Source organism: Pleuronectes platessa, unplaced genomic scaffold (genome assembly GCF_947347685.1).
Source record: "Pleuronectes platessa unplaced genomic scaffold, fPlePla1.1 scaffold_122, whole genome shotgun sequence".
NCBI classification, from domain to species: domain Eukaryota; kingdom Metazoa; phylum Chordata; class Actinopteri; order Pleuronectiformes; family Pleuronectidae; genus Pleuronectes; species Pleuronectes platessa.
In genome coordinates, this window is record NW_026518876.1 from 121,872 (window position 1) to 126,526 (window position 4,655).

The following is a 4,655-nucleotide window of genomic DNA, read 5'->3' on the forward strand; positions in this document are numbered from 1 at the left end:
GCCTGGGTCAGCGAAATCGGACCAAGTGTGGAATGGAGAACCAAGGGCGCGAGGCTCTTTAACCAAGGCCCATGGGTGATAACACTCAGGACGGGGGCTTACGTGTGGGTCTCCGGGCATGGCCGGTGCTGGTGCTTGGTCTCTCCTTGGAGACCTGGGTCAGCGAAATCTGACTAAGTGTGGAATGGAGAACCAAGAGAGCGAGGCTCTTTAACCCAGGCCCATGGGTGATAACACTCAGGACGGGGGCTTAAGTGTGGGTCTCAGGGCACGGCCGGTGCTGGTGCTTGGTCTCTCCTTGGAGGCCCGGGTCAGCGAAATCTGACTAAGTGTGGAATGGAGAACCAAGAGCGCGAGGCTCTTTAACCCAGGCCCATGAGTGATAACACTCAGGAGGGGGACTTAAGTGTGGGTCCCCGGGCACGGCCGATGCTGGTGCTTGGTCTCTCCTTGGAGGCCCGGGTCAGCGAAATCTGACTAAGTGTGGAATGGAGAACCAAGAGCGCGAGGCTCTTTAACCCAGGCCCATGAGTGATAACACTCAGGAGGGGGACTTAAGTGTGGGTCCCCGGGCACGGCCGGTGCTGGTGCTTGGTCTCTCCGTGAAGGCCCAGTTCAGTGAAATGTGACTAAGAAAGAGATCTAAACACAGGAAACTGATATACATATGTTTCCTTTGATTCCTTTGGAGATAACCATAGGAAATATGGGTAAGAACGGGAACCAAGATTCCTTTGGAGATAAGCATAGGAGTGTTTCCTTTAAAGAGGATCATAGGAATGTTTCCCTTTGAATTACTCAGAGAGAGACCCAAATATTGCACTTCCGTAACCCCTAGTATGGGACATTTCTAGACATTTTGCTGTAATGTAAAGTGCCTACAAGTGTCCCATGTATTGTATTACCCTAACATAAAAAAGTGTGGGACATTTCCAGGCATTTTGCCTCAATGATAAGTGCCTAGAAGCGTCCGCCTCATTCTGATTGGTTGGGACATTTCTAGGCATTTTTGCTGTAATGTAAAGCGCCTACAAATGTCCCATGTATTGTATTTTTCCCTAACACAAAGAGTGGAACATTTCTAGGCATTTTCAGCACTCAGGGTGTGGGCTTTAGAGTGGGTCCCCGGGCTCAGCCATATTTGGAGGTTTTTTCTCCTATGTTTTGTATTTTTCCCCATGAAAATGTGTTGGACATTTCTAGGCATTTTTGCTATAATGTAAAGTGCCTAGAAGTGTCCCAAGTATTGTATCTTTCCCTAACACAAAGAGTGAGACATTTCTATGAATTTTCAGCACTCAGGACGGGGGCCTAAGTGTGGGTCTCAGGGCACGGCCGGTGCTGGTGCTTGGTCTCTCCTTGGAGGCCCGGGTCAGTGAAATCTGACTCAGTGTTGAATGGAGAACCAAGAGCGCGAGGCTCTTTAACCCAGGCCCATGAGTGATAACACTCAGGAGGGGGACTTAAGTGTGGGTCCCCGGGCACGGCCGGTGCTGGTGCTTGGTCTCTCCGTGAAGGCCCAGTTCAGTGAAATGTGACTAAGAAAGAGATCTAAACACAGGAAACTGATATACATATGTTTCCTTTGATTCCTTTGGAGATAACCATAGGAAAGTAAAAAAATTGTGGGACATTTCCAGGCATTTTGCCTCAATGATAAGTGCCTAGAAGCGTCCGGCTCATTCTGATTGGTTGGGACATTTCTAGGCATTTTTGCTGTAATGTAAAGCGCTTAATGTATGCCCGGGTCAGCGAAAAGTGACTAAGTGTGGAATGGAAGACCAAGGGCGCGAGGCTCTTTAACCCAGGCACATGGGTGATAACATTCAGGACGGGGGCTTAAGTGTGGGTCTCCGGGCACGGCCGGTGCTGGTGATGGGTCTCTCCATGGAGGCCTGGGTCAGCGAAATCGGACCAAGTGTGGAATGGAGAACCAAGGGCGCGAGGCTCTTTAACCAAGGCCCATGGGTGATAACACTCAGGACGGGGGCTTACGTGTGGGTCTCCGGGCATGGCCGGTGCTGGTGCTTGGTCTCTCCTTGGAGACCTGGGTCAGCGAAATCTGACTAAGTTTTGAATGGAGGACCAAGAGCGCGAGGCTCTTTAACCCAGGCCCATGAGTGATAACACTCAGGAGGGGGACTTAAGTGTGGGTCCCCGGGCACGGCCGATGCTGGTGCTTGGTCTCTCCGTGAAGGCCCAGTTCAGTGAAATGTGACTAAGAAAGAGATCTAAACACAGGAAACTGATATACATATGTTTCCTTTGATTCCTTTGGAGATAACCATAGGAAATATGGGTAAGAACGGGAACCAAGATTCCTTTGGAGATAAGCATAGGAGTGTTTCCTTTAAAGAGGATCATAGGAATGTTTCCCTTTGAATTACTCAGAGAGAGACCCAAATATTGCACTTCCGTAACCCCTAGTATGGGACATTTCTAGACATTTTGCTGTAATGTAAAGTGCCTACAAGTGTCCCATGTATTGTATTACCCTAACATAAAAAAGTGTGGGACATTTCCAGGCATTTTGCCTCAATGATAAGTGCCTAGAAGCGTCCGGCTCATTCTGATTGGTTGGGACATTTCTAGGCATTTTTGCTGTAATGTAAAGCGCCTACAAATGTCCCATGTATTGTATTTTTCCCTAACACAAAGAGTGGAACATTTCTAGGCATTTTCAGCACTCAGGGTGTGGGCTTTAGAGTGGGTCCCCGGGCTCAGCCATATTTGGAGGTTTTTTCTCCTATGTTTTGTATTTTTCCCCATGAAAATGTGTTGGACATTTCTAGGCATTTTTGCTATAATGTAAAGTGCCTAGAAGTGTCCCAAGTATTGTATCTTTCCCTAACACAAAGAGTGAGACATTTCTATGAATTTTCAGCACTCAGGACGGGGGCCTAAGTGTGGGTCTCAGGGCACGGCCGGTGCTGGTGCTTGGTCTCTCCTTGGAGGCCCGGGTCAGTGAAATCTGACTCAGTGTTGAATGGAGAACCAAGAGCGCGAGGCTCTTTAACCCAGGCCCATGAGTGATAACACTCAGGAGGGGGACTTAAGTGTGGGTCCCCGGGCACGGCCGGTGCTGGTGCTTGGTCTCTCCGTGAAGGCCCAGTTCAGTGAAATGTGACTAAGAAAGAGATCTAAACACAGGAAACTGATATACATATGTTTCCTTTGATTCCTTTGGAGATAACCATAGGAAATATGGGTAAGAACGGGAACCAAGGATCCTTTGGAGATAAGCATAGGAGTGTTTCCTTTAAAGAGGATCATAGGAATGTTTCCTTTTGAATTACTCAGAGAGAGACCCAAATATTGCACTTCCGTAACCCCTAGTATGGGACATTTCTAGACATTTTGCTGTAATGTAAAGTGCCTACAAGTGTCCCATGTATTGTATTACCCTAACATAAAAAAGCGTGGGACATTTCCAGGCATTTTGCCTCAATGATAAGTGCCTAGAAGCGTCCGGCTCATTCTGATTGGTTGGGACATTTCTAGGCATTTTTGCTGTAATGTAAAGCGCCTACAAATGTCCCATGGATTGTATTTTTCCCTAACACAAAGAGTGGAACATTTCTAGGCATTTTCAGCACTCAGGGTGTGGGCTTTAGAGTGGGTCCCCGGGCTCAGCCATATTTGGATGTTTTTTCTCCTATGTTTTGTATTTTTCCCCATGAAAACGTGTGGGACATTTCTAGGCATTTTTGCTATAATGTAAAGTGCCTAGAAGTGTCCCAAGTATTGTATCTTTCCCTAACACAAAGAGTGAGACATTTCTAGGCATTTTCAGCACTCAGGACGGGGGCCTAAGTGTGGGTCCCCGGGCACGGCCAGTGCTGGTGCTGGGTCTCTCCATGGAGGCCCGGGTCAGCGAAATCGGACCAAGTGTGGAATGGAAAACCAAGGGCGCGAGGCCTTTTTAACCCAGGCCCATGGGTGATAACACTCAGGACGGGGGCTTAAGTGTGGGTCTCCGGGCACGGCCGGTGCTGGTGATGGGTCTCTCCATGGAGGCCTGGGTCAGTGAAATCGGACCAAGTGTGGAATGGAGAACCAAGGGCGCGAGGCTCTTTAACCAAGGCCCATGGGTGATAACACTCAGGACGGGGGCTTAAGTGTGCGTCTCAGGGCACGGCCGGTGCTGGTGCTTGGTCTCTCCTTGGAGGCCCGGGTCAGCGAAATCTGACTAAGTGTGGAATGGAAAACCAAGAGCGCGAGGCTCTTTAACCAAGGCCCATGGGTGATAACACTCAGGACGGGGGCTTAAGTGTGGGTCTCAGGGCACGGCCGGGGCTGTTGCTTGGTCTCTCCTTGGAGGCCCGGGTCAGCGAAATCTGACTAAGTGTGGAATGGAGAACCAAGAGCGCGAGGCTCTTTAACCCAGGCCCATGAGTGATAACACTCAGGAGGGGGACTTAAGTGTGGGTCCCCGGGCACGGCCGATGCTGGTGCTTGGTCTCTCCTTGGAGGCCTGGGTCAGGGAAATCGGACTAAGTGTGGAATGGAGAACCAAGGGCGCGAGGCTCTTTAACCAAGGCCCATGGGTGATAACACTCAGGACGGGGGCTTAAGTGTGGGTCTCAGGGCACGGCCGGTGCTGGTGCTTGGTCTCTCCTTGGAGGCCCGGGTCAGCGAAATCTGACTAAGTGTGG